Genomic DNA, 26,415 nt, shown 5'->3' with positions numbered 1-26,415 from the left:
GGTATATGGCCGGGATGCCTATCACCCCCTCCCAACACAATCCCCAAGGATGGGAAGACGGACGCAGTTCTGAACTTTTGGAAGGCGGGAGGGAGTTACCCTCCCGGCCGTATTTATTAAAATATGAAACAAAATTAAAACATTAAAATAACAGTTTCATATCATGTACAATTTTTCATTTATACATTTCGCTGCAGTCACGTTTATTGGCTAACCTTAACAAATCTCTAATACAAAGGTTCTCCTAGCTGAGTCTAAACATCCTGCAATGCATACTTTCCAAATAAAAATTGTACATCCTAACTTTACGGGCCAACGGCAAGGTCGTAACTGGTGTCAGATCCCCACTACCAGAACTCCCCCCTCACGGTGTGAGGGGCGGGCGCACAGAGGACTGTACCTCTGTGCCAACTTCCAATTTCCCTTGTCTTAGCGGGGGCCCCTTATTTAACTCGACGCCATCTTAATGGTCGTCCGAGGACTCGTGTGAGGTGTCTAGAAGGTAGCGTAGACCCCCCTTCCACCCCACACTGTTCACCATATCCGCCGTCGCGGATATCCTGGCCCCGGGAAATTCCTAGGAGGGGCATCGAGCCGCCTCCTCCCCTGGGAGGGGCCTATGACCGCCTTCCCTTCGGCGACCCCATACTTAGTGGGTGCCGCCTCCCCGTGTGAGGGGCCAATGGCCGCCTCCCCCCGGGCGCTCCCATCCATAATGGGTGGCGCCCCTCCTCCAGGGATCTTGAAATTACTGCTCACCGATCATGACCTTACCGCCCGACCAAAATAAATACGACATTTTTTGAACCTAATGAAGAAAGCGATAAAAGTGGTTAAACTGAACATTGTACTATTCCTCCACTTATCTACACATGCCAATCAGACTGTGATACTCCGCTCAACTGGATGAGAAAAATTGTTATGAAGCAAATCATTTTATTGCAGTTCAAACATTGACATCTTTATTACACACCAAAATCCTGGAAAAAATATACTATCAAAGCAAATCAACTTCATTGCACTACTAACGTTGCCATAAGGGGCTGGTGGGTGGGTCAAAATTGCTCCTTGTTCCGTCGAGGGCTCACGTGCAACGAGGGGGTGCAGCTTCCAAGCACAGGAACAAGAGGATGCTTCTTTGGATTGTTGCTCCTTTTATTCCTCTTCGGGAGGGCGTGTACCCTCCTCTGGTATGCCTACGGGGCGTGGCCAACGGTGTAGGTGTCTAGGACAACCCCTCTTGGGCGGGAAAAGGCGCGCCCCGGCTACGCCGCTTCGGGCATACCAGCCGAGACACGCCCCCCGCCCAAAATGGTTTCCCGGGGGGATCCGGGCACCCCACCATACGTTCGGGGGGACCGAGTGGTCGCCCCTTTCCATATGGCCGGGATGCCTATCACCCCCTCCCAACACAATCCCCAAGGATGGGAAGACGGACGCAGTTCTGAACTTTTGGAAGGCGGGAGGGAGTTACCCTCCCGGCCGTATTTATTAAAATATGAAACAAAATTAAAACATTAAAATAACAGTTTCATATCATGTACAATTTTTCATTTATACATTTCGCTGCAGTCACGTTTATTGGCTAACCTTAACAAATCTCTAATACAAAGGTTCTCCTAGCCGAGTCTAAACATCCTGCAATGCATACTTTCTAAATAAAAATTGTACATCCTAACTTTACGGGCCAACGGCAAGGTCATAACCGGTGTCAGATCCCCACTACCAGAACTCCCCCCTCACGGTGTGAGGGGCGGGCGCACAGAGGACTGTACCTCTGTGCCAACTTCCAATTTCCCTTGTCTTAGTGGGGGCCCCTTATTTAACTCGACGCCATCTTAATGGTCGTCCGAGGACTCGTGTGAGGTGTCTAGAAGGTAGCGTAGACCCCCCTCCCACCCCACACTGTTCACCATATCCGCCGTTGCGGATATCCTGGCCCTGGGAAATTCCTAGGAGGGTCATCGAGCCGCCTCCTCCCAAGGGAGGGGCCTATGACCGCCTTCCCTTCGGCGACCCCATACTTAGTGGGTGCCGCCTCCCCGTGTGAGGGGCCAATGGCCGCCTCCCCCCGGGCGCTCCCATCCATAATGGGTGGCGCCCCTCCTCCAGGGATCTTGAAATTACTGCTCACCGATCATGACCTTACCGCCACAGGCCGGATAGTTGACCGGCTATCCGGACCCCCCACACTCCTACTAAAGGTCATGACTATACAAACCCTGTAACCATGCTAGGAAGTCTCCTATGAGTAAGACATTCCCCTCCCGGGACAAATGAACCCCATCCTCGAGATACATGTTATCCCCCCGGATACATCCATGCGGAATACAGTGTAACTGTCCTGAACGAAACAATCTACCCAGCTTGTTATTGACTTTCTTTACTGAATGATTCAAAGCTGACACAGAGAGGGCCCCCCGCCACACCTTCCTTGGAATCATGTGGGACCATGCTATTGTGCACCCCGGAATCCTCTTTGCCAACCAACTAACAGTGGATAGAACCCGCTCGAGAAGTACTCGCTGACCGAGCGCCACCAAATCATTGCCTCCCAGATGCACTATGATTATAGACGGCGGTGACCTTGTCCGCCCTAACAGTTCCTCAACAAAACACTGAAACCGGTCAATACAGAGCCCGCCCCTTCCATGGAAGTTCACCCTGTACCCGTATTCCCCAGCTGCGTGAATCATGTCACCTGCTTTGAATACGTCCGCGGCCCGCCTCACGTATGAGTGGCCCACGACCCACACCACTCTTTCCTCAGCCGGTGATCTTTGACCGCTGGTCCCCAGGTGTCGGGTCAACTGCCCAGTCCGCCCCGCCTCGCAGGCTCGCGAAACTGTAAACCAAACAAAAGACAAGAAGCGTGAGTGCATGACATTAGCTTCACAACATGTGCAACCGCACATACCTTTTATAACAGTTCGAGGACCATCGTCCCAATTGTTTCACCATTTCCACACTCTGACCCCTGGCTGTAGCTTCTGTAGCAGCCCCTATCCTGAAGGAATGGGTCCCAAAATCGCTCCGGTCCAAGCCCGCTGCCGCGATTGCCAAAGTTAACACCCGCTGAAACTGAAACCTTGTCAGTGGGGTGGCATCGGTGTGTCTCAGCAAGCTTCCCCCCCATGTTACAGCCCTTTGCGCCAGGTATTCCTCAACACACTGCACCGGGCACATGGGGGACCCTCGCATGCGCTGAACAACAATACTGTCCCCCATCGCACCCTGGTCGGTTTTAGACCTGGCTATTGTCATTACCATTGAATCACCCTTGATCTGAACGTGTTCCCGACACAGTCCTCCCCCCACATCCTTCTTATTTTTTGCCACCAGCTCGCTCACCCGCATAGCCCCATGGAATGCTAATGCGAAAGCGGCCCGGAACAGCACTGCTTCGGACTGGGAGGAACATGTCGCGGGGAGCACTGACAGCAACAGGGACAATCTTTCTAACCCAATCGGGCGCCTCTCGTCTATTCTATGACCCTCGAGGCGCTGCCACCCCCGTAGTGCCTTCTTCACCAAAAAGGACGATGTAGGGTCCTTGATGCCATAAGCCTGCGCCATGAATGCAATGGCGGCCCGGTGCCTATTGGCCGTCGCTGCTGATCGGCCTGCCTTGTGGAGTGCTACTAAAAACTTCAGTACATACTCCTCCTGTCCCCACTTATCCCCTCCTGCTGGACCCAAAAATGCACAATAGGAACGAAACGCTCCTTCGTACGCCTTCCATGTCCTGGGGGCTAAGCTGGCTCCCACGAGGTCCTGTAATCCGGGGCACCGAGTGACCAGAGAGCTTCGGGAAATGGTGCCGCCACTAGATCCGCAGAAGGTAGATAACCCCTGAAGGCTTGCATGTGGGAACGAGAGAGTGCATCAGCCGCCTGGTTCAGTACACCCGGCACATGCTTTGCCCTAAACTGAACGTTCAGTCTCATGCACAGTAGTACAATTTCCTTTAATAATCTCAAAATCAACTTGCAGCATGCTGCCTGGTTATTTATGCATTCAACCACGGTCATGTTATCGGACCAAAATATCACTGAGCGATCACGGAAATTGTCCGGCCATGCCTTCAGGGCCAACAAAATGGGGAACAACTCAAGAAACCCAATGTTACCTGTTAGCCCACTGGTGTGCCACCACGTCGGCCATGTTTGCGCCGACCATCCATTACCAAAGATGGCGCCAAATCCCACGCTCCCTGCCGAGTCGGTCCACAAACCCAGCTCGTCCGAGGATGCTGGCGGTTTGCTCCAAACCACTCGACCGTTGAAATCCGCCAGAAATGCCAACCATATGCGCATATCCTGGCAAACCTCTGCAGACAGTCTCGTGCGGTGGTGTCCTTCTTTGAGACCGACCATGGCTTGTTCAATAGAGCGGGAAAAGGGGCGGGCCATTGGTATCACTCTGAGGGCAAAGTTAAGCTGGCCCACCGCTTGCTGCAACTGATGGAGAGTTACTTTCTCTTTGCTAATGCACAATTCTAGCGATGCCCTAAATTTCATTACTTTGTCCCTAGGCAAACGGAAGCATCCCTTCCCTGAATCGAGCTCAATTCCCAGAAACTCGAGTGAAGTAGATGGCCCCACTGTTTTCCCGGGTGCCAATGGCACGCCGAACCGTTTCATGAGATTGCAAAATTCCAGTAACGCCTGTGCACATTCCGTGTCACCGGCTGGCCCCAAGAACAAAAAATCATCTAGATAGTGCATAACCTGTGTATAGCCCGTAGCTCTGGTGAATGCCCATTGCAGAAAACAGCTGAATTTCTCAAAATAAGCACAAGAGATGGAGCAACCCATTGGCATACATCTATCCATGTAATAGCGTCCTTGAAATACAAAACCTAACAGACGCTGATCCTGAGGATGTACCGGGAGCAACCGGAATGCTGACTCAATATCCGATTTAGCCATCAGCGCTCCGGGCCCCAGGCGATTCAACATGGCGACGGCCTCATCAAAGGACGCGTACCGCACCGAACAGACCCCTGGATCAATCGCATTGTTTACCGAAAGACCCCTAGGAGCCGACAAGTTATGATTTAACCTAAACTCACCTGGGTCCTTCTTGGGGACTACACCCAACGGTGAACAAATGAAATTAGGAACTGGCGGGTGCCCATATGGGCCGGCGACCCGGCCCCGGGCAACTTCCTTCGCAATCTTGCTTTCTACCACCATCGGGTGCTGCTGAATGGACAGTTGATTTCTGCACAGTGAGTCCCCCCGAAAATCCCCCGCCGGGATGTGGAAACCATACGAGAAGCCGTCCCGTAACACCCCAGCGGAGACATGATCAGGGTATTCGTTTAGCCAGGGGATCATTGCCATGATATCTACGGGGGTAGGTAGTGGTACCCCTTGGCCGATATTAGACCTGTTTGGTACCTCCTCTACCCCCGGTATCCCCATTCTTGGCTCTGCACGAACTCTCCGGGTGCGAAGAATGTCCGCAACCTGCACACTCATGCCTGAACTTACATGTCCCATGTGGCCTCGTGCACTTGCCTCTGTTAAAATTCCAGCAAACCCCTCCTGGGTTGGTGATCACCTGCGGGGTTTGATCGAAAGGGCGCCGCCGATTGATGGCGGGAAGGCGCCAACCCATACTCGCCAAGCGAAGACGACTTCGTCGTGCCCGGCAGGAGCTGCTTCTGCCAAGAGACGGAGTCGAGACAGTCCCACATCAGAGACGAATCGTGCTCCTTGGCCTTACGAAACTTACTATCATAACCCCTCCATTGATCGCCCTCATATGTTTCATAGAAATCCATTATGCGTGTCTGATAACAGGCTAATTCAGTCATAATCTCTGGTTTACGTTCACCCATAATAGCAGTAAACATCCCAAAGGCCTTGGCCCAATTAGAGATCGTCTCATCCACCCTGAAGCCCGCCATTTTTGCGCGCCACACACTCGGATGCAACAACTCCTTCTGAGCCTTAACATACTCAATCTCGTGATGGTCAGTCAGGAGCGAAAACATATTTACATATTTATCAGCCCAAATCATCTCTTTCGTGGCCAGAGGAATATGCTGAACTACATTTTCCCTTCTTGAGGGCAAAGACCCCCCATTCGCCATTGGCAACGGCTGCTTACCAGACTCCATTACTGGTCCCGCTGATTTTCCACCGCCAGCCGTTGGTCCTTCCGAGGGAATCTGTGAGGGGACAAGAGAGAGATTCGCCTTCGCAGCATCTCGCGATTGCCGCAACTGCTTCATTAGCAACCTAGCCTCTTTGGCCATGTCTCCGGGTGCCGTTGCACCCTCGGTATTCTTTCCAAGCCATGCGGCCAACTGGGCGGCCAACTCCGGAGGCATTTCCTCCTCGCTAGTGGGCGTAACTACAACCGGAATCGGTTGACCTGCATCCAGGATCGGTACCGGGGCCTCGACTGGACTAACTGGGCTTACCGGGGGTGACTCAGGAACTAGGGGCTCCCCCCCTGCCGCCCTATTCCTGTCCCTTTTACCTCTCCCTGCGGGGACTACTCCCGGCAATGCTGGTCCGATGACCTTCTTTGGTCTGCCCGTATTATTCATTGCCGCCATCTGCTTTTTCATGCTCGCCATGTCTTTCATCAGCATGCGGAGCATCTGCTCCGTCCCTGCCTTCTTTCCGGCCTTCTTGCCAGGCATCGTCGTCAGAGACTCCACTCTTGCTGTTTAGCTGCTCAACGAGGTCCTGGATCCGGAGGTCCGAAGTCGCTGGGAGAGAAGGCTCCTGGAAGAGAAACACAAAAATTACAAGTTCTCAAAATTGCTCCTTGTTCCGTCGAGGGCTCACGTGCAACGAGGGGGTGCAGCTTCCAAGCACAGGAACAAGAGGATGCTTCTTTGGATTGTTGCTCCTTTTATTCCTCTTCGGGAGGGCGTGTACCCTCCTCTGGTACGCCTACGGGGCATGGCCAACGGTGTAGGTGTCTAGGACAACCCCTCTTGGGCGGGAAAAGGCGCGCCCCGGCTACGCCGCTTCGGGCATACCAGCCGAGACACGCCCCCCGCCCAAAATGGTTTCCCGGGGGGATCCGGGCACCCCACCATACGTTCGGGGGGACCGAGTGGTCGCCCCTTTCCAGATGTCATGGTCATGTCACTGGGGGTTGTGGTAAGTAAAATGGATCGGAATTCAGAGATATCGGCTCACTTCCAGTTTCGTGCAGTGAAATTGGTAGTGAGTAAGGGTCGGTTGGGCAGAGCAAGCTCCAATGAGAAGGAAATAAAACAGTGGTCCGACCAGGTGCAGGGATAGACTAGGGGAGGGGAGATGTCAAGATTGGTCGTCCATACTTGGTCGAGAGTATGACCTTTAGTGTGGGTAGCCACTGAAATGTGCTGTTTACAGTTCAGGCCAAGCAGCAGATCTGCTTTCCCGGGGATCCAGCGGCCAGTAGTTAAAATCGCCAATAATGAGGATTTTGGCGGAGTTAATAACTAACCGAGAGATGAGGTCGCCGAATTGATGGGAAAAGAGAGGCATATTATCAGGGGGACGATAAACAAGAACACAGTTAAAAGAGAGCTTGGGAGAGATGAATTTCAGCGTAAGGAAGTCGGTGTTGGGAATGGTGGTAGTTTCCAAGTTTGTGAAATTATATTGAGAGCGAATGATAGCAGCTACCCCCCCACCCATTCTGCCCGACGCCCTGTTGGACTGTAAGATGTAATAGCCCGAAGGGATAGCGGCAAGGATGTCGAGGGTAGAGTCATCTGTTAACCAAGTCTCAGAGAGGAGAAGAATATCAATATTACTGTTATCTAGCAGTTGAAAGATTTCAAGCTGATGCTTAGCCAGTGAGCGGGTGTTAAGGTAAACAACTGAGATGGAATGAAGTGCTGGTGGGCCGTCCGCGAGTGACAAGGTGGAGAAGTTATTACAGGAGATGGGAGTAGGCACATCGGGTGTACGAGAGGGGGAGCAGTGGGGTTTCAAGATACCGCAGTCTGGAGCAATGCCGGCGGCGCGGAGGTCAAGGGGGCCTGGGTGTTGGAGAGAGAACAAGTCCTTAGAGGAATACGTGATGCGATGGGCATAGTGGGTGGCCGCTGGACGCGACCGGCCGCGAATAATCACTTTGTACACCTCACAGTGAAAAAAAATTCCATTTTATTACATTTTTCCTTCTACTCAAAAGCTTGTATTTTGCCTGTTTTCAGGCAGGAAAATAATGCTGAACACACTAATTTTAAATCCACAATTGATAATTCACATCCAACAGTTATCTACAGGCAAACGATTAAACTTAAAAAAAATCACTATTACTGACCATCTGGAGAAAGTTCGTAAGGTTCGGGGTCATCATTTTTCATCAGAAAATTTATTTTTTGGGACTGTATAAAAAATTATACAGAATGTCAATTGGATCATGCTTCATGTTGAATAAACACTTATTTAGTCCTTACAGTAACAAAAATTGACATTTCTATAGACTTTTCCTCCTATTCAGAAGCTTGAATTTTGCCTGATTTCTGGGAGGAAAATGACTCTAAACACAATTATTTAAGTTCCAAAAGTGATAATTCACACCCAACAGTCATTTACAGTCAAAAGAATAAACCCACATTAAAAAATCACTATTACTGCCTATGTGGAGGAAGTTCGTAAGGTCTGGGGTCATAATTTTTCATCAGAAAATTTTTTTTTGGACGGTACAAAAAATAATTCAAAATGTTATTTGGATCATTCCTCATGTTGAATCACCACGTTATTAGGCCTCATAGTGACCAAAATTGCCATTTTTATAGACTTTTCCTCCCACTTAGATGCTTGTATTTTGATTTGCTTTCAGGCAGGAGAGTGACTCTCAACACACGTATTATAATTCCAAAAGTGATAATTCACACCCAACAGTCATTTACAGTCAAAAGAATAAACATTCAAAAATCACTATTACTGAACAACTGGAGAAAGTTTGTGAGGTCCGAGGTCATCGTTTTTCATCAGAAAATTATTCTTTTGGACTGTATAAAAAATGATTCATAATGTCAATTGGATTGTGCCTCATGTTGAATAACCACTTTTTTAGGCCATACAGTGACCAAAATTCCCATTTTTATGGACTTTTCATTTTATTCAGAAGCTTGTATTTTGACCACTTCCGGGTAGGAAATTGACTCTGAACAATCTTATTTTAGTTCAAAAGTTATAATTTATATGCAATAGATATTCACAGTCAAAAGATAAAACAATAAAAAAAATAACCACTACTGACCATCTGGATAAAGTTCGACAGGTCTGGGGCCATCGTTTTTCATCAGAAAAGTGATTTTTTGGAGTGTACAAAAACTGATTGAAAATGTCAATTGGATCATGCCTCATGTTGAATAACCTCTTTTTAAAGCCTCACAGTGAGCAAAATGGTACTTTTTACATATGTTGCCTCCCACTTAGAAGATTCTATTTTGACCCATTTTGGGCAGGAAAAAGACTCAAACCCACTTATTTTAGTTAAAAAAAATGAGAAATCACATCCAACAGTCATTTACAGTCAAAAGAGTAAACATTAAAAAATCACCACTACTGACCATATGGAGAATGTTGGACAAGTCCAGGGTCATCGTTTTTCATCCGATAATTCATTTTTTGGAATGTACAAAACATTATTCAAAATGTCAATTACATCGTGAATTGAATAACCACTTTTTAAAGCCTCACAGTGACCAAAATTGCAATTTTTACAGATGTTTCCTCCTACTCAAAAGCTTCTATTTTGACCTATTTCGGGCAGGAAAATGAATCTACACACACTTAATTTAGTTCCAAAAGTGATAATTCACATACCATAGTCATTAACAGTTAAAAGATTAAACAATAAAAAAATGGCCAGTACTTACCATCTGGAAAAAGTTGGACAGTTCCGGGGTCATCGTTTTTCATCAGACTTTTTTTTTTTTGACTATACATCAAATTATTTAAAATTGCCATTTTAAATGATTTGATGTATAGTCAAAAAAATACATTTTGGATCATGTCTAATGTTGAATAACCACTTTTTAAAGCCTCACGATGATCAAAATTGCAATTTTTACAGACTTTTCCTCCAACTCAGTAGCTTCTATTTTGACCAATTTCGGCAGGAAAATGACTCTAAACAAACTTATTTTAGTTCCAAAAGTAATTATTCACATGCAATAGTCATCACCAGTACTGACCATCTGGAGAAATTTTGACAGGTACGGGCTCATTGTTTTTCATAAAAAACTTGATTTTCTGTCTGTACAAAAATGATTCAAAATGTCATTTGGATCATACCTCATGTTAAATAATCACTTTTTAAAGCCTCACAGTGACCAAAAATGCAATTGATACATATGTTTCCTCCTACTCAGACGCTTCTATTATGACCAATTTTAAGCAGGTAAATTACTCTAAATATACTTATTCTAGTTTAAAATATGAAAATTCACATCCAACAGGGTTTTAGAGTCAAATGAGTCAACAATTAAAAATCAAGATTACTGACCATCTGGGGAAAGTTTGACAGGTCCGGGGTCATCGTTTTTCATCGGAGAATTAATTTTTTGGACTGCGCAAAAAATGATTCAACATGTCAATTGGATTGTGCCTCATGTTGAATAAGCTCTTTTTAAAGCTTCACAGTGACTAAAACTGCAATTTTGACATATGTTTCCTCCGACTCAAAAGCTTCTATTTTGACCGATTTCGGGCAGGAAAATGACTCTAAACTTGCATAGGGGCCCATTAGGATGGAGGGCGGATTGCCCCCGCCAGGCTGGCAGTAGCCACCGCCAGCCTGGCGGGGGCAATCCGCCTGCCATCCGCACCTGAATTCCCCCGCCATATTAGGATTAGGCATGGGCGGAAAATCCGTTCCGCTCGCGGATTTTGCGGATTTTTGGGAAATCCGCAATCCGCGAGATTTGCGAATTTCCCGCAAAATCCGCAAATCCGCGAGCAGCGGATTTTGCTCGCACTGCTCGCACTGTTCGCGTGAGTTCGCGCCCCGCGAATAAGTGCAAAATTGCAGAAATACGATCTTAGCAAAACTGAAAGTAACTACTTACCAGGTTCAAAAGTTCAGGCTCATCATTAGTAGCCATTTCCTGTAGTGCTTCCTGAGGGGCCCCTCCAGAGTTCAGTTGCCAGTTGAAACTATTATGTGACCCTGCTCTGAACCTCAGAATAGTTACACATATGCCACAAAGGTCCTGAATTACAGCTAAGGGAGACAAGCAGGAGCCAGGCTGGAAGTTAAAATCCATTAATCAGCCCCTAATTCATTATTGTCAGTTGGGGCAGGGCAGGTGTTGTAACTAATTTTGCAACAATGAAAGCACTTAGCAAGTGCAAAAGATCACTAATCAGGGCGCACTAAGGAAGCAGGTGCCAGCTAAAAAAATATTCTGTGACACATTAATCAGCCCCAAATTAATTCAGGTCACTTGAGGCAGGGAAGGTGTGCTTTGCTTTGCCGAAAATAATGTACACTGGACAACCAGAGGGTGTGGTGATGAAACAGAGGGTGGCATGGGTGGGCCAGAGGATGGCATGAGTAGTCAGAGAGTGGCAGTGGTGACAGAGAGTGGCAGTGATGAAGAAGAGTGTCCCAAACAGGCTGGACACGTAGAAACAACAAGTTCGCAAAACTTGCGACCCGACAGGTAAGTTCGCAAATTGCGAAATTGTAAAAACCCTCGCGAACTGGCAGAAACACGGGCGAACACAAAAAAAAAAAATCCGCAAATTCGCGGGAATTCGCGGATTTTGCGGATTGCGAATCCGCAAATCCGCAAAATTCGCGAACGCGAGATCCGCAAAATTCGCCCATGCTTAATTAGGATGGCGGGGGAAAGACTGTCCGCCGCTTTTCCGCCCCGGTCTCCTTGAAAATGTTTAATATGGTGGCGGTGTCTAATAGACACCGCCAGCTATATTAGGATGGGCTTCTTTAGATGCCTTTCCGCGGGGGCGATGCCGCCACGGAAAGGCATGCGGTCTTCAATCTTGGGGCCCCCTGCGGGTCCCTAGAGTGAAGGAGAGACGGTGGGTGCACACGGGGGGTACCTGTGGTACCCCCCTACATTTGCATAAACAAAGCGGCTGGCACCGCCCGGTGCCCGCCGTTTTGTTTATGCAAATGCATAAATGCATTTCTAGCATTGTGGCAGGCGGTGCTGAGAGCACCGCCCGCCACAATGATAAAAATGCAGGATGTGCCCGCCACTGTGGCGGGCACATCCTAATACCCCCCACAGGACTCCCGCCCTTATGACGGGCGGTCCCTTTTTCCGATGGGATCGTCATCCTACTGGGGGACTTACTTTAGTCCAGAAAGTGATAATTCACACAAATCAGTCATTTACAGTCAAAAGAGTAAACATTAAAAAAATCAACATTACTGACCATATGGAGAAAGTTCGACAATTCCAGGATCAATTTTTTTCATCAGAAAATTGATTTTTTGGACTGTGCAATAAATTATACAAAATATCAATCGTATCGTGCCTCGGGTTGAATAACCACTGTTTAAAGCCTCACTATGACCAAAATTGCTATTCTTAAAGACTTTTCCGCCTACTCAGAAGCTTACATTTTGACCAATTTCGGGCAGGAAAATGACTCTGAACACACTTGTTTTAGTTCAGAAAATGATAATTCGCATCCAACAGTCATTTACAGGCAAAAGAGTAAACATAAAAAAATCAATATTAATGACCATGTGGAGGAATTTTGACAGGTCCGGGGCGATCATTTTTCATGAGAAAATTGATTTTTTGGACTGTACAAAAATTATTTCAAATGTTAATTAGCTCATGCCTTGAATAACAACTTTTGAAGGCCTCACAGTGACCAAGATTGCCATTTTTACAGACTTTTCCTCCTACTCAGAAGCTTCAATTTTGACCAATTTCAATCAGGAAAATGACTCTTAACACACTTATTTTAGTTCCAAAAGTGATAATTAACATGCAATAGTCATTTACAATCAAATGAGTAAACATTAAAAAATCACCTTTACTGACCATCTGGAGAAAGTTCGACAAGGTCATCCTTTTTCACAGAAAATAGATTTTTTGGACTGCACAGAACATTATTCAAAATGTCAATTGGATCATGCCTGATTTTAAATAACCTCTTTTTAAAGCCTCACCGTGATTAAAATTGCTATTTTTACAGACTTTTCTTCCTACTCGGAAGCTTCAATTTTGACCAATGTCGGGAGGAAAATGAGTCTAAACACACTTATTTTAGTTCCAAAATTTAATAATTCACATGCAATAGTCAAAGATTAAACATTAAAAAATAACCATTACTGACTATCTGGAAAAAGTTTGACAGGTCCGGGGTCATTGTTTTTCATCAGAAAATGTATTTTGTGGACTGTTCAAAAACTGATTTGTAATGTCAACTGGATCATGTCTAATGTTGAAAAACATCTTTTTAATGCTTCACTGTGACCATAATTCCCATTTTTACAGACTTTTCCTCCTACTCCAAAGCTTCTATTTTGATGAATTTCAGGCAGGAAAATGACTCTAAACACACTTATTGTAGTTGCAAAAGTGATAATTCACATGTAATAGTCATTTACAGGCAAAAGATTAAACAATAAAAAGTCACAATTTCTGACCATCAGTTTTCATCAGATAGTTTATTTTTGGGACTTTACAAACAATGATTCAAAATATCGATTGGATCCAGCCTCATGTTAAATAACCACTTTTTAAAGCTCCACAGTGACCAAAATTACAATTTGTACAGACTTTTCCTCCTACTCAGCAGCTTCTATTTTGACCAAATTCCGGCAGGAAAATGACTCATAACACACTTATTTTATTTCCAAAATTGATAATTCACATACAGTAGCCTTTTATAGCAAAAACATTAAACATAAAAAATCACCATTACTGACCATCTGAAAAAAGTTCGGCTGGTCTGGGGTAATCGTTTCTCATCAGAAAATTGAATTTTTGAACTGTACAAAAAATTATTCAAAATGTCAATTGGATTGTGCGCTGTGTTGAATAATTACTTTTTAAAGCCTCACAGTGACCAAAATTGCCATTTGTACAGACTATTCCTCCTACTCATAAACTTCTATTTTGAGGTATTTCGGGAAGGAAAATGACTCTAATCACACTTATTTTAGTTCCAAAAGTGATAATTCATGTATAACAGTCATTTAAGGTCAAAAGATTAAATATGAAAGCATTTACCATTGCTGACCATCTGGAGAATGTTCTACAGGAACGAGGTCATCGTTTTTCATTAGAAAATTGATTTTTTGGACTGTACAAAAAATGATTACAAATGTCAATTGGATCGTGCCTCATGTTGAATACCCACTTTTTAAAGCCTCACAGTGACCAAAATTGCCATTTTTACAGACTTTTCCTCCTACGCAGAAGCTTCAATTTTGATTAATGTTGTGGAGGAAAATGACTCTTAACTACTTATTTTAGTTCCAAAAGTGATAATTCACATGCAATAGTCATTTACACTCAAAAGATTAAACATTAAAAAATCACCATTACTACCTATCTGGAGAAAGTTCGACAGGTCCTGGGTGAAGTTTTTTTAACAGAAAATGTATCTTTTGGACTGTATAAAAAGTGATTCAAAATGTCAATTGGGTCATGCCTCATGTTAAATAACCTCTTTTTAAAGCCTCAGTGTGACCAAAAGCCATTTTTACAGACTTTTCCTCCTACTCAGAAATATAAAGTTTGACCAATGGGGAGGAGGAAAATGAGTCTAAACACACTTATTTTAGTTCCAAGATTGATATTTCACAAGCAATAGTCATTTGCAGTCAAAAGATTGCATATTAAATAATCACCATTACTGACCATCTGAAGAAAGTTCAACAGGTCCAGTGTCATCGTTTTTCATCAGAAAATTACATTTTTGGAGTGTACAAAAAATCATTTAAAATGTCAATTGGATTTTGTGCTGTGTTGAATAACTACTTTTTAAAGCCTCAAGGTGACCAAAATTGCAATTTTTACAGACTTTTCCTCCTACTCAGAAGTTTCTATTTTTACCAATTTCGGGTAGGAAAATGACTCTAAACACACTTATTTTAGATCCAAAACTGATATTATACATGCAATAGTCATTTACAGTCAAAAGATTAAACATTAAAAAATCACCATTACTGACCATCCGAAGAAAGTTCATCAGAAAACTGATTTTTTGGACTGTACAAAAAATTATTCACAATGTCAATTGGATCATGCCTAATGTTGAATAACGTCTTTTTAATGCCTCACTGTGACCAGAATTCCCATTTTTACAGACTTTTCTCCTACTCAGAAGCTTCTATTTTGAAGAATTTCAGGCAGGAAAATGACTCTTAACATACTTATTTTAGTTCCAAAAGTGATAATTTACATGCAATAGCAATTTACAGTCAAAAGATTAAACATTCAAACATCAACATTACTGAATATCTGGAGAAAATTCAACAGGTCTGGGGTCATCTTTTTTTTATCAGAAAATGTATCTTTTGGACGGTACAGAAAATGATTCAAAATGTGGATTGGATCATGCCTAATGTTGAATAACGTCTATTTAATGCCTCACTTCGACCAGATTTCCTATTTTTACAGATTTTTCATCCTACTCAGGAGCTTCTATTTTAGCGATTTTCAAGCAAGAAAATGACTCTTAACATACATATTTTAGTCCCAAAAGTGATAATTCACATGCAATAGTCATTTAAAGTCAAAAGATTAAACACTAAAAAATCACCATTACTGACTATCTGTAGAAAGTTTGACAGGTCCGGGGTCATCTTTTTTATCAGAAAATTAATCTTTTGGACTGTGCAAAAGGGGATTCAAAATGTCAATTGGATCATGTCTCAAGTTGAATACCACTTTTTAGAGCCTCACAGTGACCAAAATTGCAATTTTTACAGTTTTTCCTCCTACTCAGAAGCTTCCATTTTGACTAATATCTGGCAGAAAAATGCCTCTAAACACACTAATGCTAGTTCCAAAAGTGATAATTCACATGTAATAGTCATTTAGGGTCAAAAGGTTAAACATTAAAAAAAATCACCATTACTGACCATCTGGAGAAAGTTCAACAGGTCATCGTTTTTCATCAGAAAGTTTATTTTTTGTACTGTAGAAACAATGATTCAACATATCAAGTGGATCCTGCTCCTGTTGAATCATCACTTTTTAAAGCCTCACAGTGACCAAAATTAAAATGTTTACAGACTTTTCCTCCGACTCCGAAGCTTCTATTTTGACCAATTTCAGGCGGGATAATGACTCTCAACACACTTATTTTAGTTCAAAAAGTGATAATTCACATGCAGTAGTCATTTGCAGTCAAAAGATTCAACATTAAAAAATTGCCATAACTGATAATCTGGAGAAAGTTCGACATGTCCGGTTATCGGTTTTCATCAGAAAATTGATGTTTTGGTCTGTACAAAAAATTATTCAAACTGTCAATTTGATCATGCCTCATGTTGAATAACCTCTGTTTAAAGCCTCACGATGACCAACATTTTTATTTTTACAGATGTTTCCACCTGCTCAGAAGCTTATATTTTAACTGATTTCAGGCAGATAAATGACTCTAAACACCCTGATTTTAGTTCCAAAAGTGAAAATTCACATGCAATAGTCATTTACAGTCAAAAGATTAAACATTACAAAATCGCCATTACTGGCCATCTGGACTAAGTTCGGCATGTCCAGGGTCATTTTTTTTCATCAGAAAATTTATTTTTGGGACTGTAGAAAAATGATTCAAAATGTCATGGATCATGCCTCATGTTGAAAAAACACTTTATTAAGCCTCATAGTTATCAAAATTACCACATCACAAGCATCAATTCTGACCGATTTCGGGCATGGAAATGAATCTAAACACACTTCTTTTTTAGTTCAAAAAGTGATAATTAAAATCTAAAATTCAGTCACAAGATTAAACATTAAAAAATTACCATTCCTGGCCATCTGGCGAAAGTTTGACAGGTCCGGGTCATCTTTTTTCATCAGAAATTTGAATTATGGGACTGAAAAAATTATTCAAAATGTCAATTGGATCATGCCTCTTGTTGAATACTTTCTTTTTAAAGCATTACAGTGACCAAAATTGCCGTTTTACCATTACTGACCATCTGAAGAAATTTCGACTGTTCCGGGGTCATCGTTTGTCATAAGAAATTTATTTTTTGGACTGTACAAAAAATGATGAAAAATGACAATTGGATCGTGCCTCATGTTGAATAACCTCTTTTTAATGCCTCACTGTGACCAAAATTGCCATTTTTACAAATGTTTCCTTCTACTCTAAAGCTTCAATTTTGAACAAATTTGGACGCAAAATGTCAATTTCGGGTAGGGTAAAGACTCTAAACACATTTATTTTAGTTCCCAAATTGATAATTCACATGCGATAGTCATTTGCAGTCAAAAGATTAAACATTAAAAAACATTAAAAAATCACTATTACTGACCATCTGGAGAAAGTTCAACAGGTCCGATATCATTGTTTTTCCTTAGAAAATGAATTTTTTGGGACTGTACAAAAAGTGATTCAAAATATCAATTAAATTGTGCTTAATGTTGACTAACCTCTTTTTAATTGCAAAAAAGACAGTTGATGGACAGAATGCAGAACAATGTCTTACATTCCCCCCAGTACAAAGATCTAGGCCTAAATCCATCGTTTTTTTCACTCCACAACACCCTAGGTCAGACAATGGCTATATGCAAATCAGCCTTGACTCTGTGCCTCATGGGAACAGTCCAGCCCGACCTACCAAGCCATGTCTTTCCTAGACCGGAATCAAGCATCCAAGGACCGGTTTCTGGCTATCAGCCTTCTTCAGCCTGGATAGCTTGACTCCAGTGATGTGGAGTGCCTGGGACTCACGTCTGAGCATACCCAGCCCACTCGGGTGAAAATTGCAAAAAAGACAGTTGATGGACAGAATGCAGAACAATGTCTTACATTCCGGTCCAGGGAAGGCATGGCTTGGCAGTTCGGGCTGGACTGTTCCCATGAGGCACAGGGTCAGAATGATTTGCATATAGCCATGTCTGAACTGGGGTGGCAGAGTGGGCTAAAGAACGGTGATGGATTAAACCCAGATCTTTTGACTGGGTGAGTGTTTGATTGGTTCAGATGCTCCGTCCATTACCACCCCCTTTTGTGCCGCTTTTGGCCCCCATAAGTGTGGCAGGGTATGCTCAGACGTGAGTCCCTTGCTCACTTTGCCACTGGATTCAAGCAAGCCGGGCTGAAGACGGCTGGAATGCCAGAAACCGGTCCTCGGAAGCTTGTTTCCGGTCCAGGGAAGGCATGGCTTGGCAGTTTGGGCTGGACTGTTCCCATGAGGCACAGGGTCAGACTTATTTGCATATAGCCATGTCTGAACTGGGGTGGCAGAGTGGGCTAAAGAACGGTGATGGATTAAACCCAGATCTTTTGACTGTTTGAGTGTTTGATTGGTTCAGATGCTCCGTCCATTACCACCCCCTTTTGTACCGCTTTTGGCCCCCATAAGTGTGGCAGGGTATGCTCAGACGTGAGTCCCTTGCTCACTTTGCCACTGGATTCAAGCAAGCCGGGCTGAAGACGGCTGGAATGCCAGAAACCGGTCCTCGGAAGCTTGTTTCCGGTCCAGGGAAGGCATGGCTTGGCAGTTCGGGCTGGACTGTTCCCATGAGGCACAGGGTCAGACTGATTTGCATATAGCCATGTCTGAACTGGGGTGTCAGAGTGGGCTAAGGAACGGTGATGGATTAAACCCAGATCTTTTGACTGGGTGAGTGTTTGATTGGTTCAGATGCTCCGTCCATTACCACCCCCTTTTGTACCGCTTTTAACCTCTTTTTAAAGCCTCTCAGTGACCACAATTGCCATTTTTACAAATATTTCCTCCTTTTAAGAAGTTTCCATTTTGACAATTTCGGGTAGGAAAATAACTCTAAACAAATTTATTTTAGTTTCCAAAGTGACAATTCACAAGCAATAGTCGTTTTCAGTCAACAGATTAAACATTCAAAAATCACCATTACTGACCATCTGGAGAAAGTTCGACGGGTCTGGGGTCATCGTTTTTTTCATCAGGAAATGTATTTTTTGGACTGTACAAAAAATTATTCAAATTTCAATTGGATCCTGCCTCATGATGAATAACCACTTTTTAAAGCCTCACAGTGACCAAAAATTACCATTTTTACAGACTTTTCTTCATCGTCAGAGGCTTCTATTTTGATCAATTTCAGGCGGGAAATGACTCTAAACACACCTATTTTAGTTCCAAAAGTGATAATTCACATGCAATAGTCATTTACAGTCAAACAGTTAACCCCTTCGCTGCTAGCCCTTTTCCCCCCTGTGCTAAGTCTTTTTTGGCTATTTGGGGTAGTTTGCGCTTACGCCCTTGAATTTTTTTGCCCACATAAGGTATCCATGCCAAATTTGAAAACTTTTTCTCCAATATCATGGGTATTCTAAAGGTACCCAGGGTTTGTGGATTGCCCTTGAGGGGACCCAGAAATTAGCCAAAATACAGCAGCATTTTGTTTTTTTGGGGAAAAATTGGAAAAAAGGGCTACGGATGAAAGTGTCTGCTTTTTTCCGTGCTAATGGTATCAAAAAGGTTTTTTTGTGATGATATCACCATCTTCCCAGTTTTCAGAGACCAGAAGACTTTTGTCAGAAAAACAACATTTTTTACACGGTTTTGGCATTTTTGCTATTTTTTATGCTTTCAACCTCCTTCCAGTTAATGGTTGAAATTGGTATGAAATCAGTAATGGATCCTGGAAAAATATACATTTTAGAAACATAGACACAATTCTGCATTCAGCAAGGGGTCATTTGTGTGATCTCTCAGGGTTTCTTTATTGAAACTAACAGTTAAATATAGGACAATTTGAAAATTAGTTGAAAAAAACAGCCATTTGGTCAACGTTTTCGCCTCTAACTTCTTCTAATCATGACAGCTGTCTGAAAGCAATATACTGTTACATCTGCTGGCCCTTTCTGGTTATGGGAATATATAGGACTTGTATGTTCACCAAGAACCCAATGAACCCAGAGCCAATAACTGAGCAGCGTCTTGCAATGGTTTTTTATTATGTACCAGGTATATAGCAATTATTCTGGGAAAAAGCACCCCTACTAGCATGAGAATTATAGGTCATTTTTGAAAATGACTTATTTTTTACACATTGTCTTTCATTTGGAAGGCAGAAATGCATCAAAAGTAAATCGGTAGTAACAGTTGCTCTACAATTCTTTGTTACCCTACGTCTCCGAGTAAAAAATGGTACCTCACTTGTGTGGGTAGGCCTGGTGCCCACAACAGGAAATGGCTCAAAACACAACATGGACACAACACATTTTCACAATGAAAAATGACCCTTTTTTGCAAAGTGCCTAGCTGTAGTTTTTTAAGTCTAGGTCTGCCGGCACCTAGGGAAACCTAGCAAATCTATACATTTTTTAAAGCTAGACACCCAGATAAATTCAGGATCGGGTGACTTGACTGACTCTCACTAGGTTCTGTTCCCTTGCAAACCTAATTTATTTAAAAAAAAAAAACAAATTTTCCTCACATTTCTGTGGTGGAAAGTTCTGGAATCTGTGTGGATCCACAAAATTTCACTCACCCTGCGTTTCCCAAAGTCTTCCAAGAAAAATGGTACCTCACTTGTGCGGGTAGGTCTACTGCCCGCGACAGGAAAGGGCCCAAAATGCAGTGGGGAAACACCACATTTTCACAGTGAAAAATTACCCTTTTTTGGAAAGAACCTAGCTGTATTTTTTTAACCCTAGCTCTGCCGGCACCTACGGAAACCTAGCAAGCCTATATATTTTTTTAAACTAGATACCCAGGGGAATTCAGGACGTGGTGACTAGACTGGCTCTGACCTTTTTCTGTTACCCAGAATCCCTTGCAAACCTAAAAAATTGTCAAAGAAAACACATTTCCCACACATTACTGTGGTGGAAAATTCTGGAATCTGCATGGATCCACAAAATTCCACCCACCCCACATTCCCCAAAGTCTTCAGAGAAAAATGGTACCTCACTTGTGTGGGTAGGCCTAGTGCCCGCGACAGGAAACGGCCCAAACCGCAATGTGGACACACCACGTTTTCACAGTGAAAAATTACCCTTTTTTTGCAAAGTGCCTAGCTGTAGTTTGTGAACCCTAGCTCTGCCGGCACCTAGGGAAACCTAGCAAACCTATACATTTTTTTTAATTAGACACTCAGGGGAATCCAGGATCGGGTGACTTGACCATTTGTAGCAGGAGACCTGGGGGAACGCTGGGTGGGAGGAAATCTGTGGATCCACGCAGATGCCAGAACTTTCCTATACAGAAATTTGAGAAAAAAGTTATCTTTTCAGCTAAATTTGAGGTTTGCAGGGTATTGTGGGTAGGAGAATGTTGGGGGACCCATGCAAGCCACACCTCGTTGGACTCCCCTGGGTGTCTAGTTTACATAAATGTGTGGGTTTAGTAGGTTTCCATAGATGGCCGTCGAATGGGCAGCCATAAATGGGCCAAAAACTCATGGGATCCCCCCTTGCAAAACCAGGTTAGTTTGTGGTAGGTAATTTTGATGTCGCCTCAATAGGTTCCTGGGCCCTTCCCTGCCACGGGCACCTGGCCCACCCAGACAAGTGAGGTAACATTTCTATTGGGATACTTGGAGAAATGCTGGGGGCAGGACATTTGTTATTTCTTTCTGTAGCGTGGAAATTATGGCAAAATAATGTATGGAAAATGTGACTGTCACATTTTGAGGTTTGCAGGACATTGTGGGTAAGATAACTTGTTGGGATCCGCCGCATGAGAGACATCACCATGTACTCCTATGGGTGTTTAGCTTACGACAATAACTGAGTTGGTAGGTTTTTCTTAGATGAAATGTACACCTTGGCAGAGAGACAAAAAAGCAAAGATGACTGCACAGGCATCTATTCCTCAAGCACACACACATACTGATTTGGCACGAGGGCAAGTGATGTTTCAGTATATAAAATGTTATTAACAAGAGATTTTACATAAATTAAATGCACTGTCAATAATTGAAAGGTCAAAAAACTGAACCAGTGACTCTCAGCTCGTGAGCTATCAAGCCATGTCAAGGCCCCACCGCTTTACAGGCCATTCATACACCTTTCATACATGATACACACGAAACCATTCACACCACCAGGCACAAAACCAACAACATTCACAAAAAGAGACAAGGTACACCCTGCTTGAGAAAGGTAGAAAAGCAAATATTTCTGCACAAACACCTATTCTTCAAACACACATACATACCAGTTCGGTTTGGCACGAGGGTGAGTGATGGTTCAGTATATACAGTTGTATTAACAGAGATTTCACAAAAATGAAATGCACTGTTAATAGTTGAAAGGACGAGAAACTGAACCATTGACCCACAGCTCGTGAGCTGTAAAGCCACGACAAGGCACCAACCTCTTTACAGGCCATTCATGTACCTTTCATACACCTCTTATAGGTTTAACACATTCAAAACCATTCACACCGCCAGCCACGGGCCCAGCACATTACAACACTCACACCAGCAGACAGCGCCATTCAAGGGCCCATCACTTTCACATGCCCACATTGCTGACACAGCAACCACACCAGCTCATGTATTGCGTGGAATGGCGTTTAGCTAGTAGTGTGTGTAATGACCAGCAGCAAGTCATTACTCACACACCACCAGACAAACGCCAGTCGACGCACACCGCCAGCATAGCACCAGTCCACGCACACTGCCAGCCAAGCACCCATCCACGCACACCACCAGCCAAGTGCCCATCCATGCACACCACCAGCCAAATGGTAGTCCATGCACACTGCCAGCCAAGTGCCAGTCCACATACACGTCAGCCAAGCACCAGTCCACTCACACTGCCAGCAAAGCACCAATTCACACACACCGCCAACCAAGTTCCAGTCCACTCACCGCCAGCCAAGCACCGGTCCACACACACTACCAGCCAAGCGCAGTCCACACACACTGCCTGCCAAGCACCAATCCGCGCACACCACCAGCCAAGCGCCAGTCCAAGCAAACCGCCAGCCAAATGCAAATCCACGCACACCGCCATCCAAGCACCAATACACACACACCACCATCCAAATGCCAGTCCAATCACGGCAGCCAATGCCAGACCACGCACACCGCCAGCAATGCGCCAGTCCATGCACACCATCTTAAGAAAGAAAACACAAGCCAATTGCAACTAGATACAAAACTATAACTACAAAAACAACAGCAGTAACTCAAGACATTATTATATTGCCAAACGTGAATCTGAACATCTATATAAAACCATACACACCAGGCAGTACACTATTAGACTCACAGTTGCTCCCAAAAACTCTTTTGAGTGTGATACAATCTGAAACACATGGGCACACAGCCCAGGATTAGAAGGACAATCGGCACGGTGCATATGATTCTCCTAACGCACACCTCTTCGCAAGCAGTCTCTACATCTTTTACAGGGATTGTTTTTTTTGGGGCGTGGGAGGAATTCAATCAGGAAAGTGGAGATCTTTCAATCTAGCCACATCCTCCACCACTCCAACTCTAGGAACACTTGCCTGTTCCACAACAACAAGGTTGCCTATCGCAGACTCCTAAAACTGAACATTCCTTGTACACAACAAAAGCATTGAAAGTTGCTAAATTGAAGAGATGGATGGCCAACTTCTCATACCAAATGTAAGCCATATGAACAGCAGCGTAAGGTTCCAATCTCTCATCTAAACTATCAACACCACCCATGTGCTTATTGTAGTCTACAATGCACACAGGTTTGCGCACTTCAGCACCTGACCCCAAACAGTCACAGGTGAAGTACTCTCATCATGAATGGTAGTCAGCATGTACACATCCCTCCTGTCCACAAATTTCAAAGCTAGCTGTTCCTCACTACGCAAAGCACTGCACCGTCCCCTCTGAAGCTTTTTGCAAACAAGCTCTTTTGGGTAAACTTTACGGTTAAATCAGATTGTGCCATAAGCAAAAGTGCCAACTTTGAACAATTCCTTAAACAATTGCACAGCAGTGTAGAAGTTATCAAGGTACAAATGGTGGCCACTGTTAAACAGTCCTCTAGCAAAATCCCACACAATTTTCTTTGAAACTCCAAAAGTGGACGGATAAACAGGGGGGTCAATAGTGGAATCCTTACCAGTGTACACCCGGAAATTATAGACATATCCTGTCCTACTCTCAGACAACATATACATCTTAATTCCATAACGTGCCCTCTTACAATGAATGTACTGCCTAAAAACCAAAGGGCCCTTGAACAGGACCAAAGACTCATCAACAGATATTTCTTTGCCTGGAGTATAGATCTCTGAAAATCGATTTACAAAGTAATCAAGAACAGCCTGAATCTTAAAAAGACGGTCACAGTCAGGGTTATCTCGTGGCAATGACAAAGCATTATCAATAAAATTCAGCATCCAAAGCAAAAGTAAATACCAATCACGACTTATAATTGCAGGAAATATGCCCGTTGCCATCAAGGGACTGGTAGACCAATATAAAGCCAGGTATGGCTTCCTTATCAAGCCCATCAAAAAAGTCAAACCCAAAAACCTCTTCATCTCATTCAGATTTGTGGGATACCACCAGCTAGCTCTAGAGCAGGGCCTAAGTCTGGCACTCTTGTTCCTCAAAAACCTTTCAGCATACAAATTAGTCTGCTCAACAATCTCACCCAAAAATACATCACCCATGAACAACTGAAAAAACTGTATAGGAAAATAAAAAAACACAATCCACTCTACACCCCGTATCACCACTAAAGGCAGGCAACACCTGCTGCACCATGTTTGGATCAGCCCAGAGTCCAGTACTTCCATTGGGAAGCCTCAAAGCCCCAGACTGCAATCCAGATGCCTCTTGCACCATCGGCACATCAGTGTCCTCCTCTAAAACAGGCACTTCATCCGCACTGAGAGTAGCTCCATCCGCATTGAGAGTAGCTTCATCATCCAATGATTCCATGTGGGGAGAAAACTCACTGCCTGAATCTTCCCCTCCCTCCTCTCCCTCAGACTCACTGTCAGTATCGTAATCCTACTCAGAGGAAGATTCAGGAAGCATACCAACCACCTGCTGAGCAGTAATTCTACGGCTAGCCATAATGCCTAATAATAAAGTTAACTTGCCAAAAAAGTAAACAACAACAAACCTTTTGTAAAAAAAGAAATAAACAAAATGTAGCTTTATCACAAAGCCCTATGTACTCCAACACTATACCATTCACTTGACAGAAGACACAGTAAGGACCAACAGTATCCCACTAAAAAAGAAAAAAAAGAAAATTTCACATAAGACAACGCAAAAGACATCTCAAAGAATTCCATGCACAAAACACTAAATAAATATGCAGCTATTATTACACCACCTACAAAGAATTCATTCATACATGACATTAATACTCAATTGGAGTAAAAACAACAAAAATGTTTTTCTTACCATAAAAATGAAACTACGCAAAACTGCAGATCAACCACTGCCGAAACCACAAACAAGAATCAAAAGCTTTGCACTAGAATATAAAGGAGAATAAACACATTACAAGCCCATATACAAATAATACACTTGTCCATACACTATCCACCAGCCAAAAAAACAACCATTCACTTGCTTATACAGCTATACATACACCACTACTCTTACTTCTACAAAAACGTACACATACTTTGTTCTAAAACAATCACTTATAGGAACAAAAACGTATTTATTCCGGAACTCTTACAATCTCTCACTCTCACACATACCTATCTATATGCATCAATTCTAACATATACTAATTTAAAACATATGTAGTTACTCATAAAGATATGATTGAGACAGTCAATCACTCACTAACACACCCATACACACACTCATCCACCCATAAAGTCCTGCACACATGCTGTCTTCAAAACATATACAAACAGTAAGCCACTCATTCATTCATCTATGCACAAAGTAATACCCCCCACCAAACCATACAGACACTCATACTGATACTCAAAAAACAAACTAATAACCCATATAGACACTCATGTAGCTACTCTCCAACCCAAGCGGCCGTCTATAGATAAAGGGAGACAGTGATACAGATATTTACAAATTTAAACAATAATTGCTAATACATGTATTTAGTAAGATACACTTAATAAGTCAGTTATACAATCAATTACAAAAAACATCCATTTAGACACTTATTTAACCGTTTGTTCTTCCATCGACGTTTAGGTACACATATTTAAAAAAACATTTTTTTCAGAAAGACACACATTCACTGGATGATGTCCTCAGTGATGTCATTTGAGATGTCATCAGTGATGTCATGAGTGATGCCACTGACTATGTCATGAGTGATGTAATATGTGACGTCATTA

The sequence above is a fragment of the Lissotriton vulgaris genome, chromosome 11 (genome assembly GCF_964263255.1).
Source record: "Lissotriton vulgaris chromosome 11, aLisVul1.2, whole genome shotgun sequence".
NCBI lineage: Eukaryota > Metazoa > Chordata > Amphibia > Caudata > Salamandridae > Lissotriton > Lissotriton vulgaris.
This window is presented reverse-complemented; position numbering follows the sequence as displayed.